General features: G+C 47.0%; 1 protein-coding gene across 7 annotated transcripts in view; it reads left to right on the plus strand.

Moving 5' to 3' along the window:
* Foxn3 (forkhead box N3) overlaps nucleotides 1-20,585 on the plus strand; it is a 370,110-nt gene that overhangs the window by 120,797 nt on the left and 228,728 nt on the right. For 2 of the 7 annotated variants that reach the window (XM_070028584.1, XM_070028589.1), the window contains exon 3: nucleotides 10,938-11,174. The exons of the other annotated variants lie outside the window; for them this stretch is intronic. The gene's annotated coding sequence lies outside the window, so the exon portion shown is untranslated. The remainder of the gene's footprint in view (nucleotides 1-10,937; nucleotides 11,175-20,585) is intronic. 7 annotated transcript variants of the gene reach the window in all.

The raw sequence follows: 20,585 nt of genomic DNA on the forward strand, positions 1-20,585 counted from the left end.
AGTGCCTGGCTACAAACATTTTAATACATTTTGTTATACAAAGATCTGTGTTCTTGTAGTACACGGAAGTACAACAAGTTTTGCCTTCAGCTCAGGCTGAACATTTTAAATAAAACGATAAAATGAAATATGCCTTTGGAGGTATAATTCGCTTAAAACTTGACTGCTAGGTGTCAGCCCACAGAGATGTTCAAAGTGCTGTATTTTCTAACTCTGCATTGTACGGGGAGAATAAAGCAGATAGAGGTTTCCCATTTGATCAAGCCAGCTTGACATCCAGAATGCTGAGCATGGTAACGCACACCCATAAAGCCAGCTCTCAGGAGGCAGAGACAGGAGAACAGTGAGTTCCAGGCCAGCTGGGGCTATCCGGTGAGATGCAGTTACTAAATAGCAATGACAAAAGCGTATTAAAATGGCTGAAACCTGCCGCACAGAAGTTGGAGTGGGTGAAAATGTCAGCTTTCTCCTCCCTCAGGGCCCAGATGTGGTCTTTGCACCTCCAGTTCTCCTTGATGGCCTCAGGAAAGGCATTGAGGATGAAGTAACCTCAGGGAGAGGCTGTGGGATTGTTCCAGAGCCCTCTTTCATTATTTACCTTCCCCGAAGAAGTAAATTAGCGCCTCACAATTAAAATCATAACCCTATCATGAATGAACAGCTAAGCTCCTGCTACTCTGACCTTTAAGGGTACCCCATCTATTTTAATACAATCGAATACTTGGCAATTAGTCACTAACTTGGAAGTAGGCCACTTGCTTGTGGTTAAGTGGTGCCTATGTATCTCTCAAGCCTGGCTTGGCTATGGGGCGACACGTGATCCTCATAACTCAGTGGCCTACAATAATGGTATCATATTTCTTGTCTATCTGTGGTGGGTTGGCCAAGGCCTCTGGCCTGTGCTGATGATGTTCTTGCTCCGTGATAGAAGCACATGGAATATTCTCATCATCAAGACTGAGGACAAAGGAGAAATGGTGATACATGGGGTTGGTTCGGTGGTGACAGGTCACTTCCACTCATAGTGTATTGGCCTGAACTGGTCAATGCCTTCACCTAAACTGGCACTGGGGCTTGAACTCAGGACCGCATGCTCTTACTTGGCTTTTTCACTCCAGGCTGGTGCTCTACCACTTGTACCACACCTGTACTTCTGCTTTTTTGCTGGGTAGTTGGAAATAAGGATGTCAAGGATTTATCTTCCCTGGCTGACTCTGAACCGTGATCCTCACATCCTCATGTCTCAGCTTCCTGAGTAGCTAGGGTTGCCGGCAAGAGCCATTGGTGCTCAGAATTCCTTATCTAGAAGGGCTTCATCTCCTCAGTTCTGTTCTTTTAGAGTCTCAGCTGAAGGGTGGCCCTGGGCTCTAGCCCACCATCATCTCCATCTCACTAAATCAGGGGCATGCCGAGGAATATAGTCCAGCAGACACAACACAGTCATCAGAAGCATGAGTTCAGTTGAGTCTCCTGGGCTACATTTTCCTGGTCAAGCACATGGCCCTCCCAGTATTCCCCGTGGATTGGCCCAGTGGTGTTAGTTTTGTGGTTTGTCTCCCCTCAGCCCCCTTCCCCCCCAAGCCCATTCCTATCTGGAGATTGAACTCAAGGCTTTGGGCTACCTAAGCTAGCCTTTTTTCCCCCTTGAGCTATTCAGTTTGCTTTCTGTTTGTTTTTCAGATAGAGGCTCTTGATAACTTTACCAGGGCTCTTCTTGAACTGCAATCCTTCTACCTACATCTCCCAAGTAACTAGTATTACAGGCATGGGCCTCCATGCCTGGCTTGTCCAAAGGTTTTATTTATTTTTTTTTTTGCAAACAGGGAACTTTAGTATAAATAAGAGTCCTGGGGGACAAGGAGGGCCCGGGGTGTCCAAAGGTTTTAATTCATCATTTATATTTACTTTTCCTAAGTAGGCATCTACATATTTCTTCTTCTTCTTTTTTTTTTTTTTTTTTGTCGGTCGTGGGGCTTGAACTCTGGGCCTGGGCGCTGTCCCTCAGCTCTTCAGCTCAAGGCGAGCGCTCTACCACTTGAGCTACAGTGCCACTTCCGGTTTTCTGGTGGTTTATTAGAGATAGGAGTCTCATGGTCTCTCCTGCCCGGGCTGGCTTTGAACCGTGATCCTCAGATCTCAGCCTCCTGAGTAGCTAGGATTACAGGCACGAGCCACCAGCGCCCGGCCACATTTCTTCTTAGAGCTGACTAATGTGGAAGGTTTCTTTCACTCAGGAGGCCTAGGAATTTTTTTCGTTGGCTCTTGGGGTGCACACGTGTGTGTGTGTGTGTGTGTGTGTGTGTGTGTGTGTGTGTGTGTGTGTGTGTGTGTGTGTGTGTGTGTGTGTGTTACTGGATAGCAGGATCTCACAGATGGTAGACAATACTCTACCACCATATTCCTTGCCCACTTTCCATGTGTTCATTACGGGCGCTCCATGTTCTGAAAGCCTGATATTAGAAGGGAAGACTGGGGGTCTGGGCTTGGTTTGTTCCATCAGAACCTTAGTTCTATTCTTCAAGGCCCAAAAAGGAACTTTTACCCTCACAGGACCACCTAACTCTGCCAACATCCTCAGCCATCTGGAATGTAGCCAGAAACCAAAGAGGAACAGAAAGGATCTCAAGTTGGGTGGCGGTGGCTCATGTCTGTAATCCTAGCTACTCAGGAGACTGAGATCTGAGGATCACAGTTCAAAGCCAGCTCAGGCAGGAAAAGTTTGTGAGACTTTTATCCAATAAATCACTCAGAAACCTGGAAGTGGCTCTATGGCTCAAGTGGTAGAGCGCTAGTCTTGAGCTGAAGAGCTGAGGGACAGCACCCAGGCCCAGAGTTCAAGCCCCACGACCTCCAAAAAAAAAAAAAAGAAAAAGAAAGAAGGAAAGAATCTCAGAGGGCAAAACAGTTATCCCTCCAACTCCATACACTATGTAGTTAATGTGGTCATACTCCTAATTTACTGTTATCCATGAGAACATGGTGGCACAGAGAAATTAAATAGTTAACCCAAAGCCTCAGAGCTACAGGTAGGTGGATTGGTTCTTGAATTCCACACCCAGCAGGATGATGGGAGAGACTTTGGTGGCCAGACCAGAAGGAAAACAGTGAACTGTAGGCGATACCCTTTTTATGAGGTGTAGAGAAGTCCCTAGTAAGGGTGGGAGGCTTCCTTTCAGAATTCCCAGCCTTGTGTTCAGTACTAGTGTGGGATGGGTAACAGTTGGCTGAGAAATCCCACCACGCACAACTGTGTTCTGTCTTTCTGCCAAGCACACAGAGTTGCTGCCGAACATACAGCTTAGCTGGTGCATAAACAGATGCTGACAGCCAGGCCCTGGTGGCCCACACCTGTAATCCTAGCTACTCAAGAGGCTAAGATCTGAGGTAAACAGTTCAAAGCCAGCCCAGCAAAAAAAAAAAAAAAAAAGCTCAGGGACAGGCATTCAGGCCCTGAGCTCAAGCTCCAGAACTCAGGGGTGGGGGTGGGGGGAGGAAAGATGTTACTATATATGTGCAATCCTGGGAAAACCCAGCCTTAGCTGTGTCACAGTGAGGAGGTTACTTCTGAGATATGTGGATGGGAGATTGGCGGCCTCACACTTAGGATCAGCCTCACCCACACAACTGGGGATCTGTAGTTTCATCTAGAATCCACGCATGAAAAATGCTGATGGCCATCTCTCACTGACATTCACCACCATCCTCTGTGTGTGTGTGTGTGTGTGTGTGTGTGTAACTATTTACAAAGCTCTATCATGTATGTGACATCCTAGCCTCTGAACAGCTCCTGTATGACAGCTCAGGTTGGGAAAGGTAATGCCATGGTTGGTTTGTAGTTTGTCTTCCCAAAACATGTGTTGAAGTTTAATTGTCCTCATGCCTAAATTGGGAAGTGTATCTTGTGTGTGTGTGTGTGTGTGTGTGTGTGTGTGTGTGGGTGCGTGTGTGTGCGTGTGTGTGTGTGTGTGCGCGTGTACGTGGGTGTGTCTGAGTGCGTGCGCACGCACCAGCCCTGGAGCTTGAACTTGGGGCCCAGGTGCTGCCCTTGAACTCTTTGTTCAAGGCTGGTGCTTTACCACCTGAGCCACAGCGCCACTTCCAGTTTTCTGGTGGTGATCCTCAGATCTCCACCTCCTGAGTAACTGGGATTACAAGTGTTGAGACACCAGCACCTGGTGTTCTTTATCTCTGTTAAATAATTTGCTCTTTGCATCAGGAATGTCTGCTTTATTTACTCAATACATAGTAATTGAAAACCTGCTGCTTAGTAATTCAGAGATGGGGTGGGGGTGGGGCTATCCAGGAAATGGTGTATAGGAGTGAGCCAGTGAGGTGCAGAAGTAAGAAAGGATGGTGCTCTCTAGAAAGGCCAAAGGCAAGAAAGGAACAAAGTCCCTCAAGGTGGCTGAGTTGGTCTTTCCAAGGGCTCAGGGTTCCAGCCGGGGCTGGGGCCTGATGCTTTTTTATGGCCAAAGTACAATAATTGATTGACCAATAATGCAACTTATTTAATTTATCTTCTCCACAGTCATTTTTTTTTTAAAATCAGGCCTGTGTCTTGAACTCAGGACCTAAGAGCTCTCCCTTGGCTTTTTCCTTTAAGACTGGCACTCTACCACTTGAACCACAGCTCCACTTCTGGCTTTTTGGCATTTACTTGGAGATAAGACTCTCATGGACTTTCTTACCTGGGCTGGCTTTGAAACCACCATCCTCGGATCTCAGCCTAGAGTAGCTAGGATTACAGGCGTGAGCCACCAGCACCAAGCTTCATATTCAGTCTTTTTTGAGTAGTCAAGGCAACGCCTACTACGTGCACATCTGCCCTGGGATTGGCTCTTGATCCTTCTAACTGTGGCTTCTTGCAGACAGAGATAGTCACAAGAACAACGGAGCACCTGCACCTTGCACTCTGACAAACTGGCATTTTCCTGCAGTGCCTGTGCTTGCATAGCCTGGTATTTGTTAATCCCATGGAAAGTGGTGTGGGGTGTCATTTCGATACTTCCTTCAAGGTTTGAGAAGAGGGAGAAGGAATCCTGTTGGTTAACTGGATCCCACAGAGATCAACCATACTAGCTACCAAAAAAAAAAAAAAATCACTTTCCATGCAGCCTTTAGGATTTGGCTCTGACCTTTGGGAAATGTCATTTGGGGGCTGCAGCCTGTTAGACATGCCTGTAAGGCTTCGCTGGTGCTCAGGGGAAAGGTGTAATTAGGATGTCCCTGTCTTTTAGAACATGGTACGTGAGAAGGAAGCTCTCCTTCCCCTTCCCTCCCCTCAGGAAAGGTCTAGACCGGGTGAGTGTGGATAAGGGGGCTGAGGGTCACCAGAGTTACTGCACACCAGGTAGCTGAGGGCACGGCTTTGGACCCTGTGTACATTGTATCCCCCTCCTCCATAGGGCTGACAGTCCGGGATCCTTGCTGATGGCACGGATCATACTCCAGCCAGCATCCCAGGCCCCTGGACAGCTGCTTGCCCCATAGCTCTGTTCTATGCAGGCAGCTGCCTTCTCAGCAAAGGTTTCTGGGATTCCTGTTGCATGTGATGGACCGGCCTTCCAAACCCAGGTGGTGATGGCGGCTGATGGCTCCTGCCTGTAATCCTAGCTACTCTGGAGTCTTAGATCTGAGGATTACGATTCCAAGACAGCTTGGGCAGCCAAGTTTGTGAGACTCTTCACTTCCATTAACCAGCAAAAAGCCAGAAGCAGATCTATGACTCACATGGCAAGACACCAGCCTTGTGCAAAAGAGCCAGGGTGAGAGCATGAGACTCCGAGTTCAAGTCCCACTAAAGGCACAAAAATTTAAAAACAAAACAAATTTAACAAATAAACCGGTTGGCACTTGCAAATATGATAGGGGCTGATGAGAGAGAGAGAGACAGATTCCCTTCTGGTGACCCACAGTTTTTCCCATTGGGGTGTCCTCTCTGCCCCCAACAAATGACTCCACTCACTCTCTACTTCTGCCTCGACAGGGCTGTGTGACATAGTCTTTTCCTGCCTCTGCCCATAATGTGTTCTAGATCAAGTTCTTTCCCTCCACTGGCTCTCATCTTCCCTGTCTATAAAAGAATGCTCTGAGCTGGGGGTGGGGGTGTGAACTTTCCTTCTGACACCAGTCAGCTCTCATAGTACTTGCCAGGCTAATGGTTGGATTGCAGATTTAAAGTCACTGATTCAGAGGCGCTGGTGATAACCGAGCTCTCTGGGACACTGCCGCACGAGTGGCACTCAGCACCCAGCAGGACAGTCATGAGTTCCAGGCCAGCCTGGATTATCTAGCAAATTCCAGAGCAGCCTGAGTTCCACAGTATATCCCTGGCCCCCTCCCTCCCCCCCAAAAAAAGTCAAAAAATAAAGTAAGGGGTTGGAAGAGTGGCTCAAGTGGTAGAGTGCCAGCCAGTGTGTGAAAGCATCAAAAACGGAGTTCGAGTCCCAGTCCCAAACAAAAGGAACATTTAAAAATAAGTGTAAATTCGAGGGCTGGGAAGGTGGCTCAGTGGTAGAGCCCTTGCCTTGCAAGCCTGAGGCCCTGGGTTCGATTCCTCAGCATCATATAAGCAAAAAGAAAAAAGCTGGAAAGTGGCGCTGTGGCTCAAGTGGTAGAGCGCTAGCCTTGAGCCGAAGAGCTGAGGGACAGCGCCCAGGCCCAGAGTTCAGGCCCCACAACCGGACCCCCCCCCAAAAAAAAATAAATGTAAATTCGAGATGTAAATTAGGAACTTCTTTGTAAGATTTCCTTCATTAAAGAGCAAAATGTGATAGTATTGTCATTTTATAACAGGCCCTGGTGGCCCACACCTGTAAGCCTAGCTATTTAGGAGGCTGAGATCTGAGGATTGTTGTTCGAAGCCAGCCAGGACAGGAAAGTCTGTGAGACTCTTATCTGTAATTGGCCATCAAAAAGCTGAAAGCGGAGCTATGACTCAAGTGGTACATTACTAACCTTGAACACAAAAGCTCAGGGACAGTGCCCAGGCTCTGAGTTCAAGCCCCAGGACCAGAAAAGAAAAATTCTCATTTTTAAGTCACATGTTTGGTTGTTTGTTTTGCTGGTTTTTAGGCTAATGTGCTACCACTTGAGCTGTAGCTCTACTTTCGGCTTCTTTGGTAGTTTATTGGAGATAAAGTCTCCAGGACTTCCCTGTCCTGGTTGGCTTTGAACTGTGATCCTTAAATCTCAGCCTCCTGAGTAGCTAGGGTTACAGGTGTGCCACCAGCACCTGGCATTGATGGCTTTGAAACACAGCTGTGCTTGTCTTTTAAGTGGTACAACCCACACAGCTCTGTGGAACTCTGTGACAGATGGGGGTTCAGAGGCCTTCAGAGCCGGGCAGTGGCTCTGACAGCATGGGGAGGGGGTGGGGGAGGCGGTCTCTTTCCCTGGGCTGTTTGGAGAGCTCGCAAATGAATTTGTTTCCTTTTGTCCTTTTCCACTCTGCAAATATCGACTTTGACTCTTGGCTGGGAGCAGTGCTGGACCAAGCGTGGCTAATCTTTATTTAAGAGCTTTATCTTCTCTAGGGACAAATCAGCCAAAACTTGTTGCTGGGACCTTTGGGGTAGGGGTAGCGGGGGAGGGGGTGTCTTGGTTGCTCTGTACCCCGAGGCTCACGTGGAATCACACCACCTAAAGGGCTGCTTGTTTGGGGGCGGGGATGGGACGGTGGTCAGTACCCCAACAACAGATATGTCTCTCCCGGAGTTCCAGGAACATTCTGGGAAGCTTACCCATCACTTTCCTACTAGCCTCCAAAGCCGGCCTGGTAACTGGCCCTTCCCGCTCCATTCCCAAAGGAGGGGATAATAGGAGATCCCCAACTGACCCCCCCCCCCCCCCTTAGAGAGAAGAATTTCCTGGACTTTCCTGCCTAGGCTGGCTTTGAACCATGATCCTCAGATCTCAGCCTCCTGAGTAGCTAGGATTGTAGGATGTGGTTTCCAGAAAGGAAAAAGAGCGGGAGCACTCATTGCTTTTCTTCTTCCTCTCAGTAGGCTAGAAATGCCATCAGGGAGTCCCTACCCTTATAATCTCACCTAAATGCCATCGTCTCCCCAGAGGCCCCACAAATATTGTCACATTGAGAGAGAGTGCTGTGCTTCAGCATTCAAATTTTAGAGGAACTGAGGCATTCAGTCCATAGCAATTCTGTTTCTGTACAATGCCAATCTACAAAGGGAATTGTTAGGCTAATGGGGTTTTTACTTCTTTTGTGTGCCAGACCTGAGGCTTGAACTCAGGGACTGGCTTCTGTCCCTCAGCTCTTCAGCTCAAGGCTAGCACTCTTCCACTTGAGCAACAGCTCCACTGCTGGTTTGTTTTTTTTGTTTTTGTTTTTTTTTCTGGTAGTTTAGTGGAGAGAAGAATCTTTTTTTTTTTTTTTTTTTGGGGTCTGGTCGTGGAGCCTGAACTCTGGGCCTGGGCCACAGCACCACTTCCAGCTTTTTTCTTTTTGCTTATGTGGAGCTGAGGAATCGAACCCAGGGCCTCAGGCATGCAAGCAAGGCAAGCACTCTACCACTGAGCCACCTTCCCAGCCCCGGAAAGAAGAATCTCACAGACTGTTCTGCCCTGCCCGTGCTGGCCTTGAACTGTGATCCTCAGATTTCAGCCTTCTTAGCTGCTAGGATTACAGGCCTGAGCCAGCCTGTCCCTGACTGTGTTTTTACATTTTAATTGATATTGTCAAGTAACTCTCCACTAGAAAAGAAAGAAAAAATGATGGCACCACTCCCACTTGTGGTGTTTCTTTTCCATTATCAAAGAGGCAGGCTGGTCATTTGCTACAGTTTCAGTTCATACATGTTTGTGAATGTTTAAAGGTGTAATGGTTACATTTTAGGTATATGTCTTGCAAGGCTTTTTTTCCCTCAAGCTTTGGGAAAATCTGAATCTAGAGTCTTAGTCCCTTTTCAATAATTTGTTTATCTCCCCCCTCCCCCAACCCCCCCCCCCCCCCAGTGTTTTACTGTTGGAGTTGATTTGTTTTCTGGAGCCTGGCCCACAGCTCTGCGGGTGGATGTATCCTTCTCTAGAGGGGCGGGGGGGGGGGGAAGGAGTTCCCTATTTTTGATGGGGACTCTTGAAGCTGGCTGGATTTAAGCTGTCAACAGCACAGGTTTGAATGAGCACGGTTTCTACCCCAGATGGCCTCGCTGGCCAGGATGCCTGGCTGACATCGCCTTGCCCCTGGGTCTCTCCTGCGTCCACATTAGTGCTGCTCAGGTGGCGGCCAAGGATGGTTGCAACCGTGCTCGCTCAGCCTCTGGGGCCCAGGATGCTGGGGCAGGAGGTAGGGGACACTGGCATGAAGCTTGCCTACTGCGGCTCCACTGATGTCTGAGTTAGGCCATGGTGGCGAAATTACCTTACTTTGGTTGTTTTTCTTTGGAAGATCATTGCTAAGAGATGTTCCTTGTTTCAAAACCAAATTAAAGAGAAAGAAATCATCTCTAGGGAAGTTGACACCAGTTAGCCTTGTTCTCAGAGCTCTCAGAGTCCCGTCCCCTCCCCCCCCCTTCCCTCCAGTCCAGGGAGTGATCCTGGTATCAGTCATATATGCTGTAGCTGGAAGGTAGAATATTGGTTTTAGACCCAAGGATAGAGATTAAGGATTGAACTTCAGAGAGAAGCTGTTTTGTTTTTCTTTGGTGCTGGGTCAAGAAGCCAGAGTCTCATAGGAGCTAGGCAAGCATTCTTCTACTGAGCTACATCTCCCATCTCAAATAGGGGCTTTGATGTTACAGTTTCTTCTTGATCTCTGAAGGGTCCCTTTGAGTGTGGATAAGGGGACAGTAGCCTTGGGAGGCTTAGATCTTATTGATTTATTTACTTAATTATTGGCTGGATTCAAACTCAGAGCCTCTCACTTGCTAGGCAGGTGCTCTTCCACTTGAGCCATGCCCCCAGCCCTTTGTTGTTTTTATTATTTCTCAGATAGGGTCTTGAACTATTTGCTGAGGCATTCCTCAGACTGTGGACCTCCAATCTAGGCCTCCTATACAGATGGAATTACAGATGTGAATTACCACATCTAGATTGTTTGTTGAGGTGGAGGTCAAGATAATTTTTTTAATAAATTTAATTTAATTTTATTTGTGAACATACTGTACAGAGGGGTTACAATTACATGGGCAGGATAATGCATACATTTCTTACCAAGCATTGCACCCTCCTCCTTTGGTTTACCCTTCACATCCCTTCCCAGCCTCCCCCCTCCCCCCCAATCCCAATCCTTCTCCTTCCCCAAGATAATTTTTTTTTTTCTGAGTTGAGTTTGAATGGTAATCATCCTGATCTCTGCCTCCTAAGTAGCTGGGATTATAGGCATGAGCCATTACACCTAGCTAGCTGAGATATTTAAATAAGGTGAGTTCTAGAAGGATGATAGCATATGCCTCTTTAAGGAGTAATTAGCTAAGTGCTGGTGGCTCACGCCGGAAATTCTAGCTACTCCGGAGACTTAGATCTGAGGATCCTGGTTCGAAGCCAGACCAAGCAGCAAAGTCCATGAGACTCTTATTTCCAATAAACCACCAGAAAACTGGAAGTGGTGCTGTGGTTCAAAGTGGTAGAGCCCTGAGCCTTGGGCTTAGTGATCCAGACCCCAAGTTCAAGCCCCACCCATGACCTACAATATATATAAAATAATCCTAGAAATTCCCTAGTCCACAATGCTAGATGGTAACTTTCAAAACTGCCTTGAGTTGAGAGCTGGCGGCTCACACCTGTAATCCTTGCTAACTCAGGAGGCTGAGATCTGAGGATCATAGAAGCTACCTCAGGCAGGCCAGTCTATGAGACTCTCATCTCCAATTAACTAAGTCTAATGGAAAGCTAAGGGACAGCACATAGGCTCTGAGTTCGAGCTCCAGTACTGGCACGGAGAGAAACAACAAAATTCTTTATTCATTTAAATCACACAGTATAGACACAGAACACTTGGAAGCTGTCTAAAAGGGGAAGTAGATGGCTACAGTGGATGGTTAAAAAAAGACTGTGACGTGTGAAGACAGGCAGGTGTGCTGATGAAGATTTAACCTGCAGGACTGTCACCCTTCAGCTCCGGTAATTCTGCAGAAGGAACACGGAGATTTGGAAATGTCCTATCCATCCTCCCTGCTTCGCAGGCTGACATCAGCAAGGTGACAAGTTACTGACAGGTAACACGGGGAACTGAAAACATATCAATCTGGAGGCCAGCCCAGGGAAGACCTGTTCAATTTGAACACAGTCTATAAGCTCCATTTCTGTGATTTTGACGTGCAGCCAGTACACCCCTGGCCAGCCGTCATATTTAGGCCGAGTGTTCTGGTGTGAGGAATTACATTTCCTGATCACCAGGCAGGTGATTGGAACTCGTGCTACCAGACCACCATTGCCTTATCTGATGGCAGCCAGTAACTATCAGAGGCCCCTAAGGGCAACTTGCTCCCCTATTTCTGGGGGCATCATTCATTAAATTAGTAGCAAAATGAGAGGCAGCTAGGGAATGAGCCTGGCATCCGTCATTTACCTGCTAGTATAAATGTTAAGTTTCTGGGTTTCAGACCAGTGTGTGTCTGATTAGGAAGATTCAATCATCACTGTGTGGCTTGCTTTCTGTCCTGGTCCTGGATGATTAACGTAAGACTCCTAGTTATACACTGCACTCCCATTCTGAGACAGACCCGAAGATTTATCCAGTCTGCTTCCACTCATTACAATCAGGGAAACTGAGGCTGTCATTCTTTATGTCAGTGGTGGGCAGATGTTGCTCCCAGGCTATGCTGTGTTAAGTGCATATGTAGAAAGCACAGGCTAGCCCTGGGGGCTTCATATTCCAAATAAGTTTAACAAGCAAACCTTGAAAATTATTTCGGTCTAAGGGCCAAGTGGCAAAGTCTTTGTTGTTGTTGTTATTATTAGATAGGGCTTCAATTCAGGGCCTGGGCGCTACCTCTGACCTCTTTTGCTCAAATGTAGACTCTACCACATTGAGCCACAAGCTCCACTTCCAGTTTTCAGGTGGTTAATTGGAGATAAGAATCTCACAGGGACCTTTCTGCCCAGGCTGGCTTTGAACTGAGATCCCTAGATCTTAGCCTCTTGAGTGGCTAGGATTACAGGTGTGAATCACCAGAGTCCCACCAGGGAGCAAAGTCTGAACAAGATAAAGTACAGAATATTATTTTTAGTGAGCATGGGTAGCTCACACCTATCAGCTACTCAGGAAGCTGAGATTTGAGGATCATGGTTGGAAGCCAGCTTGGGTAGGAAAGTCTGTGAGAGTCTTATCTCCAACTAACCAGCAAAAAGCTGGAAGTGGAGGTGTGGCCCAAGTGACAGAATACTAGCCTTGAATGAAAAAGCTATGGGTCAGTGTCTAGGCCTTGAGTTCAGGCACCAGTACCAGCATACACTACACAAAAAGCTGCCTGATGACTCCACTGCTTGGCCAGGGCGTCATTACTTCTAAAGGATGCTCCTAAAGGATGAGAAAGGGGGTGTCCAGGCCCTCTTGGCTCTACTTTCTTGCAGTGGGTTGACCCTATTATGAAAGGGCGTGGTCAATGGGACTTGAGTGACAGGTATGCCTTGTGTTGGTTTTCTGCTGCACCACTCACTCCCATCTGCCCTAGTCTGTTCCCCTTTGTCAGCAACCTAACCGTCAGGCCCCCTGGGTTTCTTTAGAGGGTTAGCTTTGTGGCTCTTCTCATGAACGCTTCTCCCAAGAGGCTCCTGATGGAAAGCTCCCCTTAGAGGCTGAGGAAGGCACAAGTCCATGAGTACCACTAGCAGTGCCCGTGGAGACTTGGCTGAGCTATGTTTCGCGTGGGGTTGTGAATCTGGCAGCTGACCCAGCCATCACTCCCAAAGAAAATGCAAAATGTCCTCTCAGCTGGCCTCCTGCCCCCGCGACGTGGTAATCCCAAATGTCACCTTGGCATTTTCTTCTCAAACAAATTCCATCTTGTTTCGATCACAAGAAAACTTGAAATGTGGACTTCAGAACTTCTGGGTTTATTTCCCCATCCTCTGATTGACTTGTGGGTGATGTGTTGAACTATTCCTTTCATGGATATTTGTGAACATAGGTGTTCACCTATGGAGCACCTACCTTCCTTCCCTACCCTCCTACCCTCCTTCCCTCCTTCCCTCCTTCCCTCCTTCCCTCCTTCCCTTCTTTCCTTCTTTCCTTCATTCCCTTCTTTCCTTCCTTCCTTCCTTCCTTCCTTCCTTCCTTCCTTCCTTCCTTCCTTCCTTCCTTCCTTCTTTCCTTCTTTCTACCCTTCTTTCTTTTCTTTCTGCTTATGGGGTAGAGCTATACCTTTTATGTGCCAATACCCAACTTGAACTCAGGGCTCATGTGCTTGCTTGGCTTTTTTGCTCAAGGCTGGTATTCTACCACCTGAACCACACCCTCACTTTTGCCTTCCATCTTTCTTATAATGAGCACAGGCTGATTGCATCCTCTCCTGTGTGACGTGGGGAAGAGGGCGATGGGAGCAAGGGAGAATGCACATGGACCTGGTTTCTTCTGTCCCCTGTGACCCTGGCCATGTAGAGGGTGTGGATCTGTTGTCTGGCTCAGACCTCACACTGTCCTGTGTGCATGGTGACAAAGCCGTCTCTGCCTTGCTGGGGTAGTCAATTACAATATGATGCATGAGTTCATTTGGAATCTGATTTGATGCTAGGAAGAACAAAACTCTAAGAAACAACTGTGAAAAGTGTGTTTTTGCAGTGAACGGGGGTACCGTGTATGTTCACGTATGTGTGAGTGTGTGGGGTGTGTGAAAAGAATCTAGAAATGACTGTGGACATTTACTTTTAACTGCAGATATTTATAGACAAGTCAAGCAAAACAGACTTGGTGCCAGAGAGACACAGATTTAGTGTGGGCCGCTGTTTATAAGAAAGATTGGGTTTTCTGAGCTTTGTCCAAAGGAACCTACTAGACTCTTGGGGCGTGGGGTGCATTTCCTGGTCTAGGATGTATCTGAGTGATGGAGAGTGGGTCATTTTCCTGAGGCGATGTTAGGTACCACATGGTTCTTCCACAGAGAGGGTGTCACAGAGAGACTGGTGAAAATTCACAGTGATGCTTTTATAGAGTCTAGAATGCTAGATATTGGAGCGATTGCAGCCATTCGTTCTCTCTCTCTCTCTCTCTCTCTCTCTCTCTCTCTCTCTCTCTCTCTCTCTCTGCACTAGGGTTGAACTCAGGGCCTTGTGGTTGCTAGGCAAGTGCAAGTGCTCTATTAATTAAGCCAAGTCCCATGGCCTTTTATTTTCAATTGTTTGGGGCATTAACCTGTTCTTTCAGATAGGGCCTTACACTCACCGTCCAGACTGACGTTGGAGGGTGGTCTTCCTATTTCTACCTCTCAAGTAGCTCAGATTATAGGCATGCATCACCACACTCAGCCAATCTACACTATAATACTCGCTGAAAGATTCCACAGTCTCTCCCTTAACTCATGTAGTCGTATCTTTGGTGAGAACTCTAGGCCTTTTGTTCTTACATGTCGCCAGGGAGAGGGTACAAGTGTGGATAAGCATTCAGGACAGCCATTTGGCATCAGTGAGCCAAGGCCTTACAAGACGAATAATCATCTTTGACCCAGCCATCTTCAGTTAGGATTGCATTATAGGAAGATAAACTTCTTTAGGAAATGTAGGGACAAAACTGTTTATCTGACAGAAAATTCAAAGAAACAAAATCCTCAAATGAAGGGGAGGGGCTGGGGCTGGGAAGGTGGCTCAGTGGTACAACGCTTGCCTTGCATGCATGAGGCCCTGGGTTCGATTCCCCAGCACCACATAAGCAAAAAAAAGGGGGGAGGGGCTTAAGTCACCAGCTATAGCATGCAGCACTATGCAATCAGTTTTTCTCACTTGAGTTATTTATTTTTTGAGGACCTGCACTGTGAGAGACATTAGAAAGTGTGCAGTGACAAGGTCAATATGTTATGTTCTCAGCCCACCTAGGGCTCAATTTTGTTTTCAAAATAAATTTTATTTTATCTTTTGGTACTGAGGTTTGAACTCAGAATCTCACCTTTGCTCATCTTGCTGGGCTTGTGTTCAACCACTGGAGCCACATCTCCAGCCCAGCTTTTTGCTAGTTATTTTGGAGAAGAACCTGAGAGACTTTTCTACCCAGACTGGATTTGAATATGATCCTCCAGAGTTCAGCCTCTTGGCAGCAAAGATTACGAGTCACCAGCACTCACTCTACAACAGGTTTCTTTGTGTGTTTGATGGTTCTTGGGCTTAAACTTGGCCTGTGCACTGTTTCTGGGCTTCTTTTCTTTTTTTGTTTTCAAGGCTAGTACTCTACTACTTGAGACACAGCTCCACTTCTGGCTTTTTGCTAGTTAACTAGAGATAAGAGTCTCATGGCCTTTCCCAGTGGGACTGGCTTTGAACTGTGATCCTCAGATCTTTGCTTCCTTACTGACAACAACAACAAAAAAATCTCTGGAAGAATTTAAGTTGTGAGCAGAAATGCAGGTGTTTTCAGCAATGAGACATGCCTTTGTTTCCATAATAACCACAATTTTATTTTATTTTATGTATTTATTTATTAGGTTGGTCATGGTGCTTGAACTCAGGGCCTAGGCTTTGCCCCTAACTCTTTGGCTCAAGGCTAGCGCTCTACCACTGTGAGCCACAGCACCACTTCTAGTTTTCTGGTGGTTAATTAGAGATGAATCTCATGGACTCTCCTGCCCTGGCTGGCTTCAAACCACAATTCTCAGATCTCAGCCTCCTGAGTTGCTAGGGTTACAAGCATGAGCCACTGGCACCGGTAAGGTAAATTAAGTATGTAGGTTTCATTAGGTAGCCAGTAAAAAGAACACCATGTGCTATTCAGGAAGGAAAATAAGTTTACCGAACTGCTGTCCCTGCCTTGCAGGGTGGAGAGGCATGGCTGAAAAAGGAAGGGGTGGCCCACCCCTGGGCCAGGACTTACCTAGGCCAGGGAAAGGAAGAGTGTGGTCTGGTGGGGAAAGGTGTAGCCACACTGGATCTGGATGGGACCTCTGGGCCTGGAGCCTGACTGTAGTCAGTTGGAAGGCTGGGGTGGCCCGATGTAACCTAGCAGGAGGGGGAGGTGCCTGTTTCCAGGTGTGCCAGTTACCTAGGTGACACAGCTATTGGGTAGAAACTTAGCCAAGAGGTAGGGAGGGGTCTGCACTGGGCCTGTTTGGCCCCAGGACAGATCTTACAGCACCCCACTCAAAATAATTTGTATATTCATAAAACAACTTTCTAGATGAGAAAGAAATAGTGGTAAGGGCTGGAGGTGTGGCTCAGAAAACTTGCCTATTGAGCACAAGACCCTGAGTTCAAGTCTAGTACTGGGAAAACCCAAAAAGCAGTTATGATGAGACTCAATTTCTAGACCCATCTCTTCCTTCACCTTGCTCTGAGGCCTTGGTGGCGGTCAGCAGCCCCCCAGCTCCTCTGAGTGTAGCAGGAACCCCTCCAGGGCGCTCCCTCAGCTTAGGGTCTAGGATCTTCAGCTCTTGTCTTCTCCAAGGATACCAGGGGACTCTGCGGCAGCTCCCAGAAGGCAGGACAGGAGCCAGGAGCCCTTCCAGTCCCCAGCGCCGGCTCTGCTAGCCATCCACTAATGTCCTCCCATGGGAAATGAGTGTCTGTGTTCGATGTATGCTAATTAAATTCAGAAAGTGCCTCTCACCAAGCAAATAAAAGCAGCTATGATTCGTTTCCTTTGAGTAACTCAGCCATATCTCCCTGCACCCCAAGAAAAACTAAAGGACAGCAACTCCATCGGTCAAGCTGCACAGGTGTTGACATTTTCCTCTTGTGGCTTATGACAGTGTGCAATGTAGGTGGTCACCCTCCATGCTTTCGAGATGGGGATTCTGAGCTCAGAGGTCAGGTGACCCCAGGACAGGTGGTAGCAGAGACTAGGAGTCAGACCTTAGACGATTTCCCCTCATCTTAGGGCTTGAACTCAGGGACTAGGCCTCTGTCCCTGAGCTTTTGTGCTCAAGGCTAGCACTCTACCACAGCTCCACTTCTGGCCTTTTTTTTTTTTGATGCTTAATTGGAGATTAGAGTTTCTTGGACTTTCCTGCCGAGGCTAGCTTTGAACCATGATCCTCATATTTCAGCCTTCTGAGTAGCTGGAATTGCAGGCGTGAACAACTAGCACCCAGCCATCAACAAACTTAAAATGCTTTTTTTTTTTTTTTTTGGGTCCAGTCGTGGGGCCTGAACTCTGGGCCTGGGTGCTGTCCCTCAGCTCTTCAGCTCAAGGCTAGCGCTCTACCACTTGAGCCACAGAGCCACTTCTGGCTTTTTCCTTTTTGCTTATGTGGTGGTGAGGAATGGAACCCAGAGACTCAGGCATGCAAGGCAAGCGCTCTACCACTGAGCCACCTTCCCAGACCTAAAATGCTATTTTCTTTTATTTTTTTTGCAGAGATGGGGTTCAAACCCAGGGTCTTGCAAGAGTCACCCAAGGGCTCTACCACTGAGCTACACCCCCAGCCAAAGACCTTCCTCATACTTTTATCTTTCTTATTCTATTTTGGTGCCATTACTGGGACTTGAACTCACAGCCTAGGTGTTGTCCCTTACTTTTTTTCATTCAAATCTAGGGTTCTACCACTTGAGCCACACTTCCACTTCTGGCTATTTTGGGGTGGTTAATTGGTATTAAAAAAAAAAGAGTCTCATGGACATTACTGCTGGGGGCTGGCTTCAAACCGTGATCCTCAGATCTCAGCCTCCTGAGTAGCTAGGATAACAGGCCTGAGCCACTAGTGCCTGGCTTCCCTTAAAAAACAAAAACAAAAAAAAACTGCACCATTTCTTGAATGGCTTGGCCTGGGCTGATAATCTCTTTCCCCTGCTTTCAAGCTGTTTTAGCTTGCAGTCCCTTATCACCCAGAACTTTGGCCTGCTCTGGGTGTCACTGGGACTCTAATGAAAACAATATGCAGAGTAAAGCTGGTTACAAAGGATCACTTCCTGCTCCCACCATAAAATCCTGCTCTACCAAGGGCTAGCCTCTTGCCCTTCAGAAAACAAACAGCCAGTTCTTCCTGTTGCAGGATCCCAAAGCATTTTCTGGGGTATTAGCTAATTATTTGTCATGCAGTTACCACCCATGACTAATCCTGGCCTTAGGAGTAAAGTGGACCCTGAGATAGAAATGCTTGCTTGGCCTTACAAAGCTGAGCCTTCAGGAACAACAGAACCGGGACCCAAGTGTCTTTAGCTGCTTTGTCTGCCTCTCTCCCTACATCGCAGGGGTCAGCAGCCCTTCCTGGAAGGGCTAGACAGAATTAAGGGCCTCTGTAGTCTTTGTGGTTTCTGTCATCAGTACTCAACTTTGTCTGTGCTTAGAAGCAGTCTTGGAAGATACATAAATGAATGAGCGTGGCTGTGTTTCAATAAAACTTTATTTATAAAAACAAGAAGTGAACTGATTTGGCCCAAACACTGAAGTTTGCTGATCTACTTTAGATGACTCCCTTCTGTGCTTTCCTAATGTTGGTTGGTTATAAGAAAAATGCGTTGAAGCTGGGTGCCAGTGGCTCACATCCGTAACCTAGCTATTCAGGAGGTTGAGATCGAGGATCGTGGTTCAAAGCCAGCCCAGGCAGGAAAGTCTGTGAGACTCTTATTGCCAATAAGCCACCAAAAAGCTGGAAATGGAGCTGTGGCTCAAGTGCTAGAGCGCTAGCCTTGAGCACAAAAGCTCCGGGACTGTGCTGAGACTCTGAATTCAAGTGCCAGGACTAGCACAAAGCAAGACAGCAAGCAAGCAAGCAAGAAATGTTGCACTGGGCACTAGGGGCTGACATCTACAATCCTAGCTATTCAGGAAGCTGAGATTTTATGATCCTGGTTTAAAGTCAACATCAGGCTGACAGGTCTGTAGACTCTTACTCTACTTAACTAGCAAATACTGCAAGTAGATTATGGCTCAAGTAGTAGAGTGTCAGCAAGAAAAGATAAGGGACGTAGTCGTGGCCACGAGTTCGATGCCATATGGGTACAAAAGGAAGGAAGGGAGGAAGGAGGGACAGAAAGAAAGAAAGAAGGAAAAAAAAAGCAGGAAAGCAAAGAAAGAAAACCGTGTTGAGTTTGATTGGTGGGCAGCCTTGTAGCTGGGTCTCAGCCTGTATAGAAATCTGTCTGTGGCTGGGAAAGATTAGTTGCTTAGGAAAAAATTGGAAGTTGCGATTCTTTAAGAAATACACAATGCACCTCAACAAGCAATAAACAGCCAAGTCAGCCCATGACTGTGAGGACCTGGTTATAAGCAAGATATGTTAGAGAGACTCCCAGGAGCAGATTCAGGCATAGGAGCCACAGAATAACCAGCCTGAGTATTTTCCCCTCAGAGGAGCAAGGTAATAAATCTCCTGGCAGGGACTGGGAGAGGCTTTCCTAGCATGCAGGAAGTCCTGGGTTCGATTCCTCAGTACCACATAAACAGAAAAGGCCAGAAGTGATGCTGTGGCTCAAGTGGTTGAGTACTAGGCTTGAGCAAAAGAAACTCAGGGACAGTGCCCAAGCTCTGAGTTCAAGCCCCAGGACTGTCAAAAAAAAAAAAAAAAAAAAAAAGGAAGGAAGGAAGAAAGGAAGGAAGGAAAGAAAATATATCTCCCTGCATAGGCTGAATCTTCTGTTTTGATCCTGTGGACCATCCATTGACTCTCCCATTTCACCTTTGCGCATCTGGATCTCCAAGAAGAATTGGAACAATTACAATTGTGTTTCAAAGAGACTCCTGATTGGTCAGCACCAGTAGCCATGAGCAGTGCTTATTGGTGCTGACAGGGAGTGAGGGGACTCTTGACTATTGCATGCTTAGAAGCATGACTGTAGGTAGCTGGCTCCATCCTAGAGTAGAGGAGGTAGGTCTGAAGATAAATGTCAGGACTCACAGCCCTTGTGTTCACTCCACTCACTTCTGGGTACCTCTCCAAGGGCTGTGCACATTCTTCAAGTGTCTCAGCCTGGGCTGGAATTCAGGACCTTTGTCATCATGTCCGACAAGTTTATTCTAGTTCTCCTGTCTTGGAGAGGAGTGTGACTGACTTGTGGGGACTCGGGACCTTGAACAGAAAGGTTTTCTAGTGGTCTTTAGGGAGTTGCTAAAAATACCAGGAAACTCTAATGAATTCCAGGGAAGAATTCCATGGTTTCTTTATAGCTTAAACTATAAAGAAAGGAAGGAACTTTGTTTAATTATTCCAGGAAAATGAAGTTGTTTTAGGTAGTTAATGTATTGGGATAGAAACTAGCGATGTTAAAAAATAGCAAAAAAAAAAAAATCTTTTGTTGGGTTATTTTTGGTGGTACGGGTTTGAACTCAGGTCCTGGGGTTTGCCTCCTTGGGATATTTACTCTGTAGCACTTATACCACTTAAGCCATGCATTTAGGCCAGCTTTTTGCTGGTTATTTTGAGGATAGAGTCTAGGGAATTTTTCTGCCCAGACTAGCCTTGAACTGCAGTTCTCCAGAATTCAGCCTCCTGAGTAGCTAGGATATCAGGTGTGAGACATTGGTGCCTGGCCTTGGCTGCTGGGTCTTT

This window comes from Dipodomys merriami, unplaced genomic scaffold (genome assembly GCF_024711535.1).
Source record: "Dipodomys merriami isolate MVZ:Mamm:240054 unplaced genomic scaffold, mDipMer1.0.p SCAF_198, whole genome shotgun sequence".
NCBI lineage: Eukaryota > Metazoa > Chordata > Mammalia > Rodentia > Heteromyidae > Dipodomys > Dipodomys merriami.